At 40.4% G+C, this 21,247-nt stretch overlaps 1 long non-coding RNA gene and 2 pseudogenes across 1 annotated transcript; 1 reads left to right on the top strand and 2 right to left on the bottom strand.

Annotated features, from left to right (window-relative positions):
- The window catches only part of LOC133139505 (signal peptide, CUB and EGF-like domain-containing protein 3), a 370,116-nt pseudogene that overhangs the window by 321,900 nt on the left and 26,969 nt on the right, over positions 1 to 21,247 (top strand).
- On the bottom strand, positions 5,753 to 20,510 carry LOC133138312 (uncharacterized). The gene is made up of 3 exons (XR_009709713.1): positions 20,415 to 20,510; positions 16,423 to 17,912; positions 5,753 to 6,111 (listed from the first exon to the last, which is right to left on the bottom strand). It is a non-coding gene; the product is annotated as an uncharacterized LOC133138312 (long non-coding RNA).
- Positions 6,105 to 14,129, bottom strand: LOC133138308 (class I histocompatibility antigen, F10 alpha chain-like; annotated as a pseudogene).

Below are 21,247 nucleotides of genomic sequence, written 5' to 3'. Positions count from 1 at the left end.
CATTGCATTTGGATACTTTAGAAGATATGGAGTTACTTCAGAATAAAAAGTTATATTTACCTGACTCATTGAAGCTCTAGCAAGTAAATCACTTGGGTCTGGGCCTTAGTAATCATCTTTTTAAAGTAACAAAGAGTGATTCAAAGGGGTTCTCAATTTCTGCACAGGGACCTTTTCCTTTATTATCTTGTTTAAAGAGCAAAAGATTTTTGCACCCCACTGTATGTCTGCCATTATTGCCACAGGAAATGTAACAGTCCAGCAATTCCAAACTGTACAGTATAAAGACAGGGTATAAAGAACATGTGCTTTAGTTAGGCGTTTGTGGAAAGTTACTTTACCTTTTCTAGACAAAATGTTCTTCTCTTTCTCCAGATAGTACTTCAGTGTTTTGATACAAATAGGTTGATAAACATTTGTATAATCCATTAGGTAGGATTCTTCTTTCTTTGTGGTCCACATAAGCTGTGGCCATAGAGGGTTGACTGTGCAAACATGCATGTCGTAATGTGTCACTTCAACTCCATCATAAGCTTCCCAAACCATGACCAGGCTGGGCTTGTCATTGTCCAGCACACATCTACCCATCCCCTGATGAACATGAACTCCTTCAAAACAAAGAGGGAAAAAAACCTATTTACTTTCTTGATATGATTTCATGAAAATGCAATGTGAATATTTGTAGTTTAGTGCCCTCATCAATTGCATGTGTGGCCTAAAGAATATAGTTATACATCAGACTTTGTTGAATGTGCAACATCTATTGAAAATGTCCAATACCAAAACTTTGAACATTCATTCATAAAGAAACATTCTTAATGCCCTGTCTTACTACTAGCTGTGATTGTAACAAATTCCTGTGAATGTACCAATTAACGCTGGTTTATATTTCATCAGGAGACCGTCGCCGCAACCAGTTTATACTTCATAAATTAAATCTATTCTTAATTAAACAATGACTATTGCAATGCTGGGCAACATTGGAATGTTCATGAACATTCTGCGATTTCAGTCGAGTGACGGAGTATGAACCAGCCTTTACCCTACATTTACTGGATTTATTCAGCTCTGCTATCGTCCTTTTTACTGCAGATGCTGTAACTGGCTTTTTGTGTCAACCTGCATACCTTCATCTATCATAATGGGCTGTGTTTTTTTTTTTTTATCGTTTCCCACAATTAATTTAGATTAGAGGGTCATCCGTCTCTGAACAATCCTCTGACTGAGCAAACAGGAAATGTTACAGTATGACCAGCCACCATGCTGTGGAGAAACCATTGCCCTTCTGTATTATACATAATTCTTTAATGAAGTATCATGTGGCAGTACAGGCCACATCCACATTCAAAAGACCAACGTGTACATGTCAAACATCTGGTTGTTGCACTCAGCTCACCTCCAGTGTGATTGGAGAGGAGGTTTGCACGGTGTGCCGGAATTCTCTGTCTTCCATCACAATGTTTGCACCTTGAAGGATAATATCTGGAACATTATTTGAGCTTGGTTGGCATCGAAAAATCATTTTCATGTTGCGTTCATAGTATAGCACCTGAAGATCATCCAACATAACCACTACACTGAATTCTGGGAATTGGGTCTGTTCGTATATAAATGTTGCAAATGCCCAGAGAGAGTGTGACCCTGTGAGGAAACATCAACAATCATTGGTAGAGTTGTGAAGGCAGCAGAATATTTGTTTCATGACCAGAAATATGTATTGCATTACATTCATAAGACTTTCCTATACAACTGGAAACATGTACTGCACCTGCAGTACTAAATCCTTACACCTGCTATCAAACTTTGCAAGGACAACTGTCTGTGTGTGCGTGTCTATGTCAGTGAATAAAGTAATCTTACATTTTATTTTCACTGAACTGATAATATAAAGGACGACATAAAAATGAACTCCAAAAGAAAATACACACTAAGAATGAAAGGGAAAGATTAATCTCTCGCTTCAAGGCTTCATTCATAAACCTTTAAGTCCAAGCCAGGGTCCAGACTGGGTTTTAACGGGTAACCAGTTGGGGTGTATTGACTTCACAGTTTGGTACAGTAGAAATACATATGACATATAAAACTGCTTTGTATTTATTATGTAAATGTATACAGTGGCAAACTGGCCATAATTTCTTACTGGATAAAATTAGACACATTAACACTAAACTCATTAATATTTTGTTTTGTTTTAGAGTTGCAAAATTATTTTAGGGCGGCACTGCTGCCTCACAGCAAGGAGGTCCTGGGTTCGAATCCCCATCGGTCAGGGCCTCTCTGTGCAGAGTTTGCATGTTCTCCCCGTGTCTGCGTGGGTTTCCTCTGGGTACTCCGGTTTCCTCCCACAGTCCAAAGACATGCAGGTTAGGCGGATTGGAGAGTCTAAATTGCCCATAGGTATGAGTGTATGAGTGTATGAGTGAATGGTGTGTGTGCCCTGCGATGGACTGGCGACCTGTCCAGGGTGTATTCCTGCCTTTCGCCCAATGTATGCTGGGATAGGCTCCAGCCCCCCTGCGACCCTGTTCAGGATAAGCGGGTTAGGATAATGAATGAATAAAAACTATTTTAATAAGCCAATTGAATATTACAATTATTCATGTCATATAAAAAACACAACTGGATTCAACATTGAAATGGGTGCTGTTTAATTTGGGTAATTCTGATTAATTAGTGCTTAATTGGAGTTAATCAGGCGTACAAATCATAGCTCAGACCTCCATTGCTACGGCTGACCTCTCTTTACATTGCATTTACATTCATTGCTTTAATAGAAGATTTGGTGAATGGCGTAGGTACTAGGAGAAAGTGCATCTTCAAAGACTGAGCCAATTTCTTTGTTGGGGCTCACTAGTCGGTTATGACCGTATAAAAATGGTTTTGACTGCCCAGACACCTCCTTCTGAGTTTGTGCACACTGGAGCCAGAAGATCCACACAATGTTCCTGTCCAGTACCAGAACATGTTCAGGTGCTTTCCGTCCTAACCTTCTTGGGGACTCGTACAGGATAGTGAAAATATATCACTGTCACCCTCCTGGGTAATTGACAAATAATAGGACATGTTTTGCATTAGAAATGGATACTCATAGTTACCATACCTATGTTTAGGTAAGGTAGACTGCCTAGACATAAGATTTGGGAAACCCTCTTGTTCATGTTCCATATGAATGTGTTATTTTCAACAAAATATCACCGATCACCACAAAGGCATCATGTGCTTCAAAATCATTTTTGAATTGCACTACAGCATGACCATGGGATCAATTTATTACTAGCATTTTGAAGAAGCTTGACAACAACTTTCATATCAAGCAGGTTTATCAGCTGAAATCAGATCAACTTAGCCTGTCGGTACATGCAATGCTCGGGAATGCGATTCAGCACAAATATGTCGATTACATCATGTTACAAATCAAAATTCATACCTTTGACTACCGTTATACCTCCTTTGTATGAACTGGCTTTGGTTTTTCAGTAATAGGCTATTAGGCTATTCGTTGTTATATTAGATATTTGCATGAAAGCAAGTAGGGTAATTGTTCAATTCGCTAAGTAAACCCATTCCTATAGGAATTAATGCTACCTAACCTCACAAACATCCACAGCTGTCAAGTGCGTGGTTTCCTTTCCACTAAGTTAGTGCTTTAATTTCCATTTAAATTTTCATGAATGAATGGCTATAGGTGACATGTGAGCATTTGCATCAAGTACATAAATAACCAGAAGTTTTACCTGTCTTTAAAGCCGTAGCCTGTAACAGAAAAAGAAGCAGAGTAATTCCTTTCATAGCTTCGAACTTCTCAGAAAGCCAACACAAGTCAAAACTCCTGGGCTAACTGTTTTGCACTCTGAATATGGAAATCCCACAAAATTTCAGCCGCATGACGTAACTCATTTAAAAGGCAGTACATTTTTTAAAATCCCTTCCACACCAGAAACATTTGACAAATATTAACATAAAGACATACAGCACAACATCTTTGAAAATACAATGCTTTTGTCCTCGCAAGAGGAATGGCAGCCTCTTACCCACAGACAGAAAATACACCATGTAAATTCCATCATGGCTTTTTACCTTCCTCTCCTGCAAGGAGTGATGGGCAATGTTTTCAAGGTGTTACCAGGTCTATTTACTATCTTAATAGCAGTTTTGAATATTTAATCCAAGAGAGCAGTCACCGGTGTAATGACAGCAGTGCCCAAATGAGGGCACTGTGGCATTGTCCGGAGTCTTCCCCCTTGGAAGTGACCAGGTATGGGGTCACAGGGAGGTCACCAATGTTCGGGAGGATTCTTTTCCCATGACCCAACTGGCCTTGGACCACTCATACATCTTAACTCCCCAACAGGTAGTCTAAACAACATTGGAACCCCATCATATCTATGAATGTAGTTGGGAGTTTCCATGATAACTGCATTATGCTGTAAATATGTTTTTGTGCCTCTCATGGTAATATACCTTTTGGATAAACCTGATTTGGGTGAATGAAAGGAAAGGAGACATCCCAGACTGTTTGGTTTCTTCTCCTTATCTCCGAAATCCAGGCCTTAGAGTTCTTGACCCTAAAAGTGAGTCACCCATCTATAATTTACAGCCAGGCCCACCAGGCAGGGGGCTAAAACACATGGCTTCTCCAGAGACAGCTTTTGCCCAGTTTCCCCTCGGTTCCTGAATGGTTGTGATATCAAAGGTAGACTGTTACAAAAACTAGACCATTACACCAGTCGCACTGAACCAATCAGAATAACACCAAACATCAACATATTCTGACCTGAGATTATCATGAAACATCTTTATGCCCTCTCCAGTACTCCTGTACTCAAATCCTGTAGGAATGTGAGAAAAGGGGGGCCTCCAGGGCCCAAGAAGGCGCCTCTAAGAATCCTTCTCTAGCTCTCCCCCACAGGCATGTGTGCCAACGGTGGGGGCTAACAATGTATGCTCCAGGAGAGGGAAGTCAGCAAGCTGACCAGCGCATGAGACCAAATGTTACTTATGACTGGCTTACAATTCCAAAACCTAAACCTGCTAATAGAAAGGAAACCGCAAAAAAACACTGCTTCCCTCCAAGATTTGGGTTTGACACCCTGTTTTAGAGATCTGGAGATTAAAGTATAATGCCTGGGGAAACTGACGATTGACAAACAATAACTTTTGGGCTGCAGGGAATTGCATATCTCCATCCAGGATTCAAACTGACAACTATCGAGTCCAAACTGAAGGGGACTTACCACTACATCACACACTGAACACCTTCTCAGCTGACATTCTCTTTTGACAATTTAGCAATTCAATTGGACTAGGACTGGAATAGACCTGATTGACAGAGGGGGTCTGCCGTAGAAAACAGCTGTAGGAATACAGTACAGCAGATGGCAGGTTTGAACAGACTAAACATTAGCCTTAAAGTTCCAGAATGCACTCCAGTGTCCTTACACACTCTGAAATAACCCACCAAGATGCACATACATATAAGTGTCTCTACAGTACAATAAGGACATTATAGATTCAGCATCAACACAGATTGAAATGGACAGGAAATGTGAACTGCTGTCCCATTAAAGTTGATCCATGCAAATAAATAAAGGAAAGTACATTTGTTGCCATTTTTTTCATTATTTATTCGTTGTACAATTATGAAAAATAATATTTAAAAAAGTCTGGAAGCTCAAGATTATTTACAATCGGTTTCTGTGTGCCTGTATTGAGGTCCGATCTGAGTTTGATCTCTCAGTCCGATCCAGTTCAGTTTTCACCCCCAAGACAGGTCAGGGATGAGTACCATTGATCTGTGAAGCTTTTCAAACACTCGCCAGATCTCATTTTCCCACAAACGTGGACAATGAAAAAAATGAAACATTACTTACATAAATCCATATACATATATATATATTTATAAAAGCAGAATCATTCAAGTATCAAAATACAGATTGCGAGGGATTACTTTACAAACCAATATCATTCATCTCATTATAACCATTATCAATATTACAGATTAGTCCCAAGGTACTACCCATCACAATTAGCAAATGTGCAAATGCCAGAAATGAGCGAGGCTGATGAAGGAGACTGGTTTCCATTTTCACAAGCCCCAGTACCATGGAGTACCTCTGAATAACACACACAGAAACTCGCCATAGTTCTTGGGATCTGACCGTGTTTTTTGGTATGATGGTTCAAATTGTGAGCATAACAAGATGAGCTCCTCTTCAAATATGAGTTTTCATGATTCTTTTGGATAAATCGATGACTGGAGTTATTATCAGCAAACCTTGCATCAGCCTGAAACAGTGTAAGCATCAGTACAGTTAAAACACAAAATGAAAGAAAACAGCTATTTTAAAATCCAGAAAAGGCATTCAGAAACTGCAATCCAAAAAAGCCCTTTTATTCATATTTCTCACATTTTAGGGGAACAAAAGTAATTGGACACTTGGCTCCACAGCTGTTTCTTGGCCAGCCTCATCTCTGAATCATTCGTTCGCACACACACTTGATTATAGGTTATCCCAATGTACTCCAATCAATAAATTAGGCTCCTTCTTCAGCTCCACCTCTTGGAGACATACAGTAGACACAGTTTAGAGGAGTGAAGCAATACTCAAATATAACTACCGTAAATCCTCAAATTTTAGCCTTTTATTTACTTAGGCTGCACAAAGCACAGGCCTTTATTTGGGGCAGGCTTGTATTCGAGGCAGGCCTTTATTTCTTATTAGGCTTCTGTTGTAGAATTTTATTCTTAGAAATAAAGTAAAAGGCTACACTTAGAGTGGGCCAACACTGTTCAACACTTCCTGTAACTGTTCAAAAACGCAACTTGAGTAGCTAAACCATTAATGAAAGCCAAAACAGATGCGTCTTCATAAAATACCAACTTGCCAGACGCGCCTTCATGAACAATAACAAATTAGCGTAGATAACAGCAAGTTAAGGATATTTTTTCCTAAAGTACATTTTATTGTGAGACATGCATTTCGTTTGGAGCAGCATACTATCATGGCATGGGCTATCAAAAGACTTTCGCTTTGGTTTGGGATTTAATTTACTTTTGGACTGTTTGATTCAATTGCTAAATGTTGGGACTGATGGGCAATGAAATCAGGGGGGTATTTGATGGTTCACTGTTAAGTTTTATATAGTTGAAAGAGTGTTGGGATTTCCACCCGTCTGTTTATTGCGAGTGAAGGCAGCCGCTTTCATTCATTGATTGACCGTGCGCTGTGCTGTAAATACATGGAAACCTTATTGCGTAGCCAAGTAACCTAAATTGAGTTAATTTTTAATTTTGCCTGATTTGCTTTTTATTAAATTCGTAGGCTGGAATGCCTCACGGCAACAATTGTGTTTAAGTGTATACTGCTTCAGCTTTTGGCAAGCTACTCAGAAGGGGTCTTAATGTGAAAGAACCATATCTAACCAACAGTTAGGTTTGCCCACACCTGAAGCTCCTCACATGACTTCAAGTGCATCTCTTAAGACGATTCTCAACTTTAACCTCATCACACCAGAAAGAACTCCCCAGGAATATGGCACAGGAGATGACAGGATAGATGTCCTTCCAGCAGGTTCTCCCATCTCTGCAGAGGACTTACGAAGAGTGGCCGCTGGGCTCTTGGTAACCTCCCTGATGAAAGTCCTTCTTGCCCGGTTCTTCCATTGGCCGGACGGCCGTCTCTCACTCTCTCTGTATATGTAGCCTGTATGTTGATGCACAGATAATAGCCTGCATTTGTGGCGTGAAGATAGAGGAGCGTGAAGCTGTGTCTTCTGACTCTGAAATTGAGAGGACAATCTATCAGTGATACATCTTCTAAAGGGGCAGAAGAGCATACTGTAGACACTGCTAAAGGTAAATGCAATATTTATGCACTTACCTTTAGCAAGCAGTCATGATGCAGGGTCAACTCTCAGAAAGGAGGTCGAGGAAACTACAAAGTGACTGCAAAAAGACAAAATGATCAAGATAAAAAATGTTTCACCCTTTCCCCATTCAAGACATCCCCATGACTATTGCCTCTCACCTCTGCGCCTCCTCTTATAGATGACAAATAAAATGATGGTAAAGACAAGAACCAGAACCGGCACTACAGCCAGATAACTGATGTCAGCAACATCTGAGCCTTCCTCTGGTTCTGTAAAACAGAGCATTACAGTGAGATACTCAGTAAATAAATGATACACAGGCCATGACGTTCTACTTCAAACTGGAAATGCAATGTTCCACCCTGTCCCAATGATTCCACAATAATGTGTGACAGAGCATATCATTATCTGAATTACCCCAATTTATGTCCAGCTTGTTGTCCAGTGTAAGGTGTGTGACAGAGCAGGTGTAATGATATCTCTCTCTCAGTTCCTCTGAACGGATACTCAGGGTCCTCCTTGTCTGGTAGGTCCCGTCTCCATTGGGTAACACCTCCCCCAGAATCAGCTCCTCATCTGGGATGGGATGCCCGTCTCTTAGCATGGTCAGGTTGATGTGTTGGGGGTAGAAGCCCGTGGCCAGACAGCTCACCTTCATTTCTCCAGTCTCAGTGCATGGCTTGTGGATCAGCCTGACCTGACTGGGGCACTCTGGAGGGGCAAACAGCAGTGCATTAGCCAGAGAAAGGGCAGCTATAGAGCAATGCAGGGAAGCAGAGGTTCCTCACATGGGATAAAAATTTACACCATTTTGTTAGAAAAGGACTGTTACATAAATGTAACAACTGCACAGCGTAGCACCCACAGTACTGCAACATACACTCACTGAGCACTTTATTAGGAACATGCCTACTTATCTATGCCTACTTATTATGTAATCAGCCAATCGAGTGGCAGCAGTGCAATGCATAAAATCATGCAGATGCAGGTCAGGAGCTTCAGTTAATGTTCACATCAACCAGAATGGGGGAAAAAATGTGATCAGTGACTTCAACCGTGGCATGATTGTTGGTGCCAGATGGTTTGAGTATTTCTGTAACTGCTGATATCCTGGCATTTTCACACAAACAGTCTCTAGCGTTCACTCAGACTGGTTTGCAAAACAAAAAACATGGGACAGAAACACCTTGTTGATGAGAGAGGTTAACAGAGAATGGCCAAACTGGTTTGAGCTGACAGAAAGGCCACTTCTGTCAGCCAAGATCAGAAAGCTGAGGCTGCAGTGGGCACAGGTTCACCAAAACTGGACAGTTAAAGACTAGAAAATGTAGTCTGATGAATCTCGATTTCTGCTGAGGCATACAGATGGCAGGGTCAGAATTTGGTGCCAACAGTATGAATCCATGGATCCACCCTGCCTTGTGTCAACAGTACAGGCTGCTGGTGGTGATGTAATGGTGTGGAGAATGTTTTCTTGGCACACTTTGGGTCTGTTAATACCAATCAATCATCACCTGAATGCCACATCCATGTGCATCCCTTCATGGCCACAATGTACGCATCTTCTAATGGCTACTTCCAGCATGATAATGTCACAAAGCAAGTCATCTCAAACTGGTTTCATGAATATGACAATGAGTTCAATGTTCTTCAGTGGCCTTCCCAGTCACTGGATCTGAATCCAATATCCAATTAATCCAATGTGACAGAATAGAAGACAAATCCGAAGAAATTGCGTGAGGCAATCATTTCATGGAACAGAATAAAAAAATATATATTTTCAATGTCTTGTGGAATCCATTCCACAAAGAATTGAGGCTGTTCTGAGAGCAAAAGGACCAGTGCTCAGTGAGGGTACAAAGCCACTGCTATCCAGAAAAGGCAGTCAGAAAATATTTTCACATTTACATAAAATAAAATAAAAAAACAGCAAATAGGTTGGTAATAATAAAATGTACTTGCTGAGCAGGTTGGATCCAGGATACTCTCTATGTAGATGATGGGGACTACAACATAAACCATGATATGTTGTAGTTTTCAAACAGTGTGCTGTGTGGCAAGGTCAAGTGTGCCTTGGATTTTTGGAGGACCAACTGCATTTTTATGTAGCCCCGCTAAAAAAATAATTCTATATGCACTGGTATTGTTTCTTAACAATGAAAAACGTTAGGCCATAAGCACTTATTTCTAACTTCTACTTCGGATTCCTATTTATTTAGTTTGACCTCAGAAAGAAATGGGGGAGGGGGGATTATTACTTTGCTGTACATCAACATTAGATTTTTTCATAAATGGTGTGTGTGTTTGTGTGTGTTGTGCAGCCATTGCATTTGGATACTTTAGAAGATAGGGAGTTACTTCAGAATAAAAAGTTATATTCACCTGACTCATTGAAGCTCTAGCAAGTAAATCACCCGAGTCTGGGCCTTAGTAATCATCTTTTTAAAAAGTAACAAAGAATGATCCAAAAGGGTTCTCCATTTATTGCACAGGGCCCTTTTCCTTTATTATCATGTATAAAGAGCAAAAGATAAAAAGCAATCTTGCTTTAGAATTTCAGAAAGGTCTCATGTCCAAAATTCTTGCACCCCACTATATGTCTGCCATTATTGTCACAGGAAATGTAACAGTCCAGCAATTCCAAACTGTACAGGATATCAGGGTATAAAGAACACATGCTTTAGTTAGGCGTTTGTGGAAGATTACTTTACCTTTTCTAAACACAATGTTCTCCTCTTTCTCCAGATAGTACTTCAGTGTTTGGATACAAATAGGTTGATAAACATTTGTATAATCCATTAGATAGGATTTTTATTTCTTTGTGGTCCACATAAGATGTGGCCATAGAGGGTTGACTGTGCAAACATGCATGTCGTAATGTGTCACTTCTACTCCATCATAAGCTTCCCACACCATGACCAGGCTGGGCTTGTCATCGTCCAGCACACATCTACCCAGCCCCTGATGAACATGAACTCCTTCAAAACAAAGAGAAAAAAGAAGCAAATAAGCCAAGAGTCTCAAACATCTACCTACTTACTTTCTTGATATGATTTAATTAAAATGCAATGAGAATATTTGTAGTTTAGTGCCCACATCAATTGCGTGTGTGGCCAAAAGAATAGTTGTATGTCAGATTTTATTGAATGTGCAACATCTATTGAAAATCTCCAATGCCAAAACTTTGAATATTCATTCATAAAGAAGCATTCATAATGCCCTCTTACTACTAGCTGTGATTGTAACAAATTTCTGTGAATGTACCTATTAATGCTGGTTTATATTTCGTCAGGCGACCATCTCCGCAACCAGTTTATACTTCAGAAATTAAATATATTCTTAATTAAACAATGACTATTGCAATGTTGGGCAACATTGGAACGTTCATGAACATTCTGCGATTTCAGCTGAGTGATGGTGTATGAACCAGCCTTTACCCTACATTTACTGGATTTATTCAGCTCTGCTAATGTCCTTTTTATTGCAGATGCTGTAACTGGCTCTGTGTCAACCTGCATATGGGCTTCATCAATCATTTTTGAGCTGTTTTTTTTTTAATCCCAGATTTTTTAAAATGTTTCCCACAATTAATTGAGATTAGAGGGTCATCCAGTCTCTGAACAATCCTCTGACTGAGAAAACAGGAAATGTACCAGTATGACCAGCCACCATGCTGTGGAGATTTGACAACCAACCTGCACATGTCAATCATCTGGTTGTTGCACTCAGCTCACCTCCAGTGTGATTGGAGAGGATGTTTACACGATGTGCTGGACTTCTCATGTAATTATAAATGTCTTCCATCACAATGTGTGCACCTTCAAGGATAATATCTGGAACATTTTTTGAGCTTGGTTGGCTTCGAAAGATCAGTTTCTTCATGTTGCGTTCATAGTAAAGCACCTGAAGATCATCCAACATAACCACTACACTGAATTCTGGGAATTGGGTCTGTCCGTATATAAATGTTGCAAACGTCCAGATAGAGTGTGACCCTGTGGGGAAACATATCAACAATCATTAGTAGAGTTGTGAAGGCAGCAGAATATTTGACTTATCACCAGAAATATTTATTGCATTACATTCATAAGACTTTCTTATACAACTGGAAACATGTACTGCACATGCCGCACTAAATCCTAACGTCTGTTACCAAACTTTGCAAGGGCAGCCGTCTGTGGGTGCGTGTCTATGTCAGTGAACCTTACATTTAGATCAAAATAATTAAAGTAATCTTACATTTTATTTTCACTGAAACCTCCTTCTGAGTTTGTGCACATTGGAGCCAGAAGATCCACACAACATTCCTGTCCAATTTTAGAACATGTTCCTAAGCTTCTTGGGGACTGGCACGGGACATTGGAAATATATCACTGTTGCCCTCCTGGGTAATTGACAAATAATAGGATCTTTTGCATTAGAAATGGATACTCATGGTGGTACCTATGTTTAGGTAAGGTGGACTGCATTGACATGATAACATTTGTTTTAGGACTTTTTTTCTTCTCACAAAGTTCTCTACAGATACAGTTTGACCCATAACACCCCAGATGTCATTAACATTTAAAAAAAATAAAAACACAAACAATTTATTCGAGGAAACTGATGCTATATTGACTCTTATATTGTTAGGTGAATGGTTTGGGAACCATAAAAAAATAAAAAAAGTGTTTGTATGGCTATGAATGGATAATTAGTTAGTTACAGCATGAGGTAAAAAAATAAAATAATAAATAAATAAATAAATAAATAATAATAATAATATGAGGTAAAAACAATATTGCGTGTTTTGTGACATGTTAAAACGTGTAAAATTTGACCCACTAACAAAAAAAGTGTTTGCCGCTTTCTAACGCATTATGAGGCTTAAACACAAAACGCAGAATGAAAACTAAATCAGCTTGGTTACAAAAGAGCCAACAGAGTTGAACTCATGTTCGGATTGGTTAGACTTTATGTCAAGCATCATGTTGAGAACAAGCACGAGAAGGAACAAGATTATTAAAGCATACTTCACGGGTGGGCTTAAAGGCATACTATGCAGGATATTTTCACCTTGCTAATATTATAAAACAAAGGAAGGATCTGCACAGAAGAAGGTCCTTAACCTTGTCAAGCATTACAGAAAAAGACTCCATGCGCTAACCTTGCCAGAGGTGGATGCACCAAGTAATAAACCTGGGTTCCAATAATTATGGAACCTTGATTTGGGTTAAATCTATTTTTTATTAAATTAATGTATGATTTAGATTGGTTCCATTGAAACATGAATAAAGTACAGTATTTGTCTCATGTTCAGCATTTTTTTTTTTTTTAGCATTGCCAGTGCATTTTTTATTAAATTTTTTATCAGTTTAGTGCGAGAACATCAAAGTTCCCTCTTAATTATTTCCCATGAAACATATTAGTTTAAGCATGAATTCTAATTCTAATTTAGCAGTACATCGAAATTAAGGGCGGCCACTTCCCCCATCTCACCCTACCAGTTGTTTACTTTTCTACGTGTTCCCGGAACTATCACGTTGCTTAAGGGATAGCTTCTACATGCGACGTTACTAGGCCCATCGACTCGCTCTCAGATCGATTATGCACTCGATTTTGCACCGACTGATTGTCTGCGTTATGAGAGGAAGTAGTGTTATTTATGAATAAAACACTGCAGGAATACTTAAAAATATTGCATTGATCACGATTGGTGGGAAAGTATTAATAGAATTAAAAACTTACAAATTATCCAACCATACATCTAATTTTCGCCAAATTATATATATACGGTAAGTGATACGGTTAGTGCCTACGCCATCTAGCAATACGCATTCTTTGGCATGTCATGTTTTATTTACATTATTTTAATATCTTTGTCGTAGTGCTTTAAATTAAGGTGACCAAACGTTTTTACCCGGACATGACCTCTTTTTGGGTCCGAAAAAATCTGTCCGGGCGGTTTTTACAAATTCCTTCAAATGTCGGGGTTTTTGCTTTGCTTGTTCCGCAGACCATTTCCCTTTTGACTGAAGTGCGTGGTTCCCTTTCAACTAAGTTAGTGCTTTACTTTCGATTTCAATTTTCATGAAAAAATGGCTACAGGTGACATGAGCATTTGCATCAAGTACATGAATAACTAAACGTTTTACCTGTGTTAACATCTGTAGCCTGTAACAGAAAAAGAAGCGCAGTAATTCCTTTCATAGCTTCGAACATTTCAGAAAGCCAACACAAGTCAAAACTCCTCGGCTAACTGTTTTTTGCACTCCTGCGTTGAACAACTGTTCAGGGAAATCCCCGACGACGGCGACGACGATTGGCTACGACAGTGGTCCTGTAACAAGTTAAAAAAAAACAACAACAACAACAACGTATCGACACGCCTTTCAGTCACATACTGCATGATGTAGCTCATCTAAAAGGCAGTACAACATTTCTTAAAAAAGAAATGAATAAAAAAAATCCACCCACCACCTGAAACATTTGACATATAATAACATAGACATACAGTGCAACAATTCTGAAAATACAATGCTTTTTTCCTAGCAAGGGTAATGGCAGCCTCTTGCCCACAGACAGAAAATACACCATTTAAATTGCATCATGGCTTACGCAAGTCTGACATTGGAACATTTACTGTATCATGGGTTTACTAGCACTACTGGTTACATTGAAATCTACTCTCATTGATCACTATATTACCTGTACACCTACTTATTCATGCAATTATCTAATCAGTGCAATACGTAGAATCATGCAGATACGGGTCAGGAGCTTCAGTTCATGATCACATCAACAATCAGGATGGGGAACAAAATGTGATCGAAATGACTTTGACCGTGGAATGATTGTTGGTGCCAGACAGGGTGGTTTGAGTATCTCAGAAACAGCTGATTGCCTAGATTTTGCAGAGAATGGTGTGAACAACAAAAAACATCCAGCGAGCAATAGTTCTGCAGACAGAAACGCCTTGTTAATTAGGGGTCTGAGAATGACCAGACTGGTCGAAGCTGACAGGAAGGTGACAGTAACACAAATAGCCACACATTACAACAGTGGTATGCAGAAGAGCATCTCTGAAGACACAACACGTCAAACCTGTGGATAGGCTACAGCAGCGGCAGCAGAAGTCTAATGAATGCCTAATAAAGTGCTCACAGTGTGTTTGTGTGCACATATTTCTTGTCCATCATTCATTTACAAAATATGTATTTCCGGATTTTACCTTCCTCTCCCTGCATGGAGTGATGGCAGCTTCCCCCAGGAGGGCAGAGAGCATCATGAGAGTGGGGGGGTGTGTGGGTGTGTATGTGTGTGACGGAAAGGTGTGTCGATACGTAGTTTTTCACTCAGAGGACCATCTGGTTTATTCACCTGTGCAATTTGAAAGTCCCCTTTTGAATGACTTGCCACCCTGCATGGTAACAGGCTATCACTCAATCTAAAGAGAGACATCAATCAAAGAAAGAAGAATGTTTATTTAGACTTTAGCAAGGTGGTCAGGCTTCAGTCCTGGAGGGCTGTAAATGTCTCCTGTTTTCAGTGTGTTGCAGCACTTGTGATTACTTCTAGTCATAGATTGGCCATACCTTGATTCCAAAACCTAAACCTGCTAGAAAGGAAACAGCAAAAAACACTGCTTCCCCTCCAGGATTTGTGTTTGACACCCTGTTTTAGAGATTTAGAGATTAAAGCATAATGCCTTGGGAAACTGAAAATTGACAAACAATAACTTTTGGGCTGCAGACAAATGCAAATCTCCATCTAGGATTCAAACTGACAACCATTGAGTCCAAACTGTCCGCCATAGAGAACAGCCGTAGGAATACAGTACAGCAGATGGCAGGTTTGAACAGACTAAACATTAGCCTTAAAGTTCCAGAATGCACTACAGTGTCCTTACACACTCTGAAATAACCCACCAAGATGCACATACATATAAGTGTCTCTACAGTACAACAAAAACATTGTAGATTCAGCATCAACACAGATTAAAATGGAAAGTAAATGTGAACTGATGTCCCATTAAAGTTGATCCATGCAAATAAATAAAGGAAAGTAGATTTGTTGCCATTTTTTTCATCATTTATTAGTTGTACAATTATGAAAAATAATAATAATTAAAAAAGACTGGAAGCTCAAGATTATTTACAATCGGTTTCTGTGTGCCTGTATTGAGATCCGATCTGAGTTTGATCTCTCAGTCCGATCCAGTTCAGCTTTCACCCCCAAGACAGGTCAGGGATTGGTACCATTGATCTGTGAAGCTTTTCAAACACTTGCCAGATCTCTTTTTCCCCACAAACGTGGACAATGAAAAGAAATGAAACATTACTTACATACATCCATATACATATATATATTTATAAAAGCAGAATCATTCAAGTATCAAAATACAGATTGCTAGGGATTACTTTACAAACCAATATCATTCATCTCATTATAGCCATTATCAATATTACAGATTAGTCCCAAGGTACTACCCATCACAATTAGCAAATGTGCAAATGCCAGAAATGAGCCAGGCTGATGAAGAGGACTGGTATCCATTTTCACAAGCCCCAGTACCTCTGAATAACACACACAATTTACAAACGACATGGCAGAAAATCGCCATAGTTCTTGGGATCCGACTGTATTTTTTGGTATCAAATTGTGAGCATAACAAGACAAGTTCCTCTTTGAATATGCGTTTTCATGATTCTTTTGGATGAATCGATGACTGGGGTTATTATCAGCAAACCTTGCATCAGCCTGAAACAGTTTAAGCATCAGTACAGTTACAAAATGAAAGAAAACGGCTTTTAAGTTTTATTTAAGTTAAATAAAAGCAACACACCTCTCACTTTTCTTTACTCTTTTAAGAAATTAAACAAAATCCCCATTCTTTGTAGTGTAAAACAACCTCAATTCAACCTCCATAACAGTAAGAATTTCCACCAAAACCAATGTGTAGTCAGACTAAATAGCACAAAAAAGGGATTTCTCAAGCTTATCAGGCTCAAAAGTCTTGTAGGAGTGGTGGCTGTGCCTGGTAGTAGTTTCTGATTGTGACAATTTCAGGGTTTGGTTAACAGTACCTTTTATCATGAGAAGATTGCGACATCACAGATCTCCCCATTGATTCAGCTACAGATGAATCGTGATTTTGAATGCACTGCTACATTTAAATTCCCCCCCACCCCCCTTTACTTGATGATTAGGTCAACTATGCATGGAAAAAATAAAGATTCCACACTGGGAAAATTCTTAGTTGTACGTTTTGCACACCGTATGGTACATGCTGATTTTCCACAAATAACTTTTAATAATTAAAAGAAAAAAGAAAAAAAAGAAAAAAGAAAATCGTATGCAGAACTTCACAGACAAAAACTCCTGGCACAGTCATCCCCAACAGTGACATTACATGACCCTTGACCTCACCTGAGCTCTTAATTCAGAACCTGAGAGAATCATGTACATAATCTAGGACATGGACAGTTATCCAGTGTATGTCAGGAGAGGCCCACTAAAGTGAACCCACTGGAGGCCAGGGTGGGGCTTCATGATCAGAGAAAGGAGATTCATTCCCACTAGAACAGCAGTACCATAATCAAGAGGTCCGCAAAAGATTCCAGTCTTCCTGTGAACAACATGCTCTGACCTCCTACGGGTGTGTGTGTGTGAGAGAGTGTGAGTGTGTGTGTGTGTGTGTGGCAGGAGGTTGAAGAAGGGATGGTTGAGCAACACCCTTGCATGTAGATGGGGAGGAAGGTTGTGTTTTAGGGTAACAGGAGAGAAAAGGAGGTACAGCTCAGATGTTCCCAGGACGGTTTCTCCACAGTGTAAGGATGGGTGGCACAGCTCTGGGGGGGAGTGGAGTGGGCAGTGTTTTGGGATGTGTGTGTGTGTGTGGGGACATTACAGTACCGATCCCCACAAGCATTAAGCACGCACCTCCCCCACCCCAATGAAAAACCATATACTGTGGGAACAGTATACAGCTCTCCCAACACAGGGTACCAGCCCTCAGTCCCCGACTCACAGCCACAGTCCGGGCACTTCAACACAGCAGTCAGCTACATGGAAGAAGACAAACACAAAACCAAACAACACTGGGGTTAAAAGAACAGAAAACATGCCATGGCAAATCAACAAAAAAAGTACCACATAAAGACTTGAAGGGCACTGAAGCTATTCTCTGAGTGAGTGAATGCACCATTACAGCGTTGGTCCTACTGTCTGAAGCATCAGGCACGGGGGTGACCGATGAGCGCCTGCGTCAGCCAATTTTTTTAAATGCATTTCCAAACAAAACATGTTCCAGGACTCAGCCCAGGTGCCCTTGGAAATGATTAGTTCATGTTCGGCTTTATTTGAAGGAGTCATGCGGAAATCAGCAGCCTCGAAGAATAAGAAAGCAAATGAAATAAATGAGGCAAAGAGGGACGTTGATATGCGGGAGGATAGAGAAAATAAAGGCACAGGCCATTAAGGTAAAAAAAACCTCTATGATGTATAATATCTGTTGATTTGTTTGAGCAGAAATAAAGATGAATGGCGTTCTACATTGTACCTCATTCTTTAGTGCTAGTGTACCCCAGGACCTTTTCCTTTGGTGGACCAGTGTACAAAGCTCTCTTTTTGTGACAGTTTAACAGTAGATGGTATGGCAGAGCAAGTTAAATTACAGGAATCCATTAGCAGATATGGAACAGCCGAGCTGGTACGCACGTTCGAAGAGAACTGGAGCATCTCTTCGCTATAAATGAAAAGAGATGCAGCTGAACTCGGAGGTGCAGATACAAGCTTCTGTTAAACACCCTCACACTGAAGACTTGACCCACCTCACTACAGTTTTGGAGGGGCAAAGAAAGCCTGTGCAAGTAATTAACCTATAGTACAGCCTCTCACTGCAGTGGGACATTTTGCTGGTGCCTGTCTGTGTGAGCTGGAACATCTTACTGAGTAAGGAGTTTCACAACCTGATATTTCTGTGCTTCCATGTACATCCACAGACTTTGCAAAACCAGTTTCATTTCTCTTTTTACAGTTACAAATAACTCTTTTAATGTGGCCAGCAGCTGGTGCTTCAGATACAACTCCAGATTCAGCCCTCCACACACACACACACCCACCCACATACACACATTCAAAATGAAGGTGGCTGTTATTCTTTTAGATGCGCTACAAGGTGTGTGTTGAACTCACAAGTACATTAAAATGGAATGTGCGCTCTTTGCCACGGATAGACTGGCCCTCCCCAGACCCAATTTTCTTTGGGGAGCCTTGTGTGATATCCCTCAGGGTGAGATATACTCTCCCTAATGTCCCTTCCCTATAGTAAGACTTACTGGCTGCTACAGTGTTAAATTCACTACAAACTCAAGTCAAATCACAGTGTGGTGTAACCCAGCTCTTGTGATAGCTGGGTCATAAAGGAGCACTGGAAGAAGTCAAGTATAAAACAGCTGGGGTGTTTCCCCCATTTGCAGAAAGATGTTAATGTGAATGTATACAAAGTATAATCACACAGTGCAGTAGAGAAGTGAAACGGGTGAACTGAGCTGACAACGGACTTCCCTTTCAGGCTAAAAGCGGACCTGTCTCCAATGTCTAACCTGCACAGTGCACATGAGTTCAGACCTATGGATGCCATGCCACAGGGACAGCAGCAGGCAATGCAGTGGGGCAGGGCAGGGTACGGTACGGAGGAATGTTCAGAATTTGATACTGGTGAAATTTCATCCAAAAAACAAATTTGTCAAGCTGGATCAGATTTCCAGTCTGGTGACTAATGAAGAAGACGAGGGGAAAACAGTGCCTCACAGTGGTCAAAACCTGTCAGGAAGACTCTAATAAAAGGGAAAGATTGCATCATTAGAGAAAGGACACAACAGCAAAAAAGAGGGATAAAAAATAATTTCCCCAGAGTAATGGGTAGGGTAGAGTTCAGCCAGCCTGTGCCACTGTGCAAAGCCTGCCATAAGAGGACTATCACTTTGGAATAAGACAACTAACAACCAACAAAACTAACAAAAATGTGTGCTTACGAGGCTCATTCTAATGTTTTAACCGAGAACAAATATGTGATTAACAAAAGAAATACAAAAAAAGTAAAGCTCGTAGATAGCGTGAACATCAAGTCCCTGTGCTGAAATGCACCAGACTATAAAAGCTAAGGGCTGGATAGAGTAGCTTGGAAAACAACCAATAGCATGGAGGAAATACATGAAAGCAGAAAAAACGATCGGAGAAATGAAGAGGGTACAGTAAGGGCAGACGAGGAGGCAGCTGGGTCTTTAGGGGGTGGGTGGGAGCAGTCTGGTTAGTTAGTTGAGACGGGAGGAGTTGTAGAAGTAGCTGTAGTCATGGCAGCAGCCGGAGAAGGGCACAAGGAGGGCCAGATAGAGGAGGACGGGGGAGGAGCATTCTGCACGGTGAGCCAGTGGTAGGAAGTGGGAGGAGCAGAGACAGGAGACAGGAGGGGCCAGCCCATTGGGAGGCGGAGTCACAGTGAGAAGGCACGGAGCGGGAGGAGGGGAGAGGGTGGGCCGGCTCAGAATATGGTGGTCTCGTACTTGGTGCTGATGGTGCGTTTGGAGTCCTTGGGGTCCACCAGCCAGGTGGCGCTGCTCTGGGACTGAGCGTCCGTCTCCAGCTCCATGGGGTCCACCTGCAGGGAGGGAGCAGGGAGAGACGCTCCGTCATCCAGCAGCACAACGTTACGTATGTGTGTACGCATGCTTGAGGGTTAGCAATGCGTGCATGGTCGCAAACCTGCGATTTAACTCCTTTAAACGTTTAGACCAATGAGAAAAATTCATTTAAATTCCTACACTTTGTCAAAGAGGACCATTTTTATTAAAATTCCGATTCTGTAAAACTGCTAAATCGTAAAAAACATTTTGGCTGGTATAATGTTTGGCTTAAAATGCTGGATATTCAGGGGCGTTTCACATGTTACCAGCATCTAAAAGGTAAAAATGTTACAAATATGAATATATGCTGTGGTTTTTCAATAAAGCATTTTCAATGGTTATCTCCTTTGAGAAGTCCTTCAGTGTTTGACAGCCAAAGAGAGGGTTCATTTGTTTTCAAACTAGGTCCACGTCTGATTTTCATAGTTGACAAGCACACAATCTTGTTGTGTTGATATGCTGTTATTAGGAGTAAAAGCCTCATTGATATGTTATTAGGAGTAAAAACCTTATTGATATGCTGTTATTAGGAGTAAAATCCTTATTGATATGCTGTTATTAGGAGTAAAAGCCTCATTCATATGCTGTTATTAGGAATAAAAAACTTATTGATATGCTGTTATTAGGAGTAAATGGAACCACAGACGCAGACACGGACACCGAGCATTTACATTACATTACATTATTGGCATTTGGCAGACGCTCTTATGCAG

Source organism: Conger conger, chromosome 10 (genome assembly GCF_963514075.1).
Source record: "Conger conger chromosome 10, fConCon1.1, whole genome shotgun sequence".
Classification (NCBI taxonomy): domain Eukaryota; kingdom Metazoa; phylum Chordata; class Actinopteri; order Anguilliformes; family Congridae; genus Conger; species Conger conger.
The sequence above is the reverse complement of the archived record's forward strand: the minus strand, read 5'-3'. Positions and strand labels throughout refer to the sequence as shown.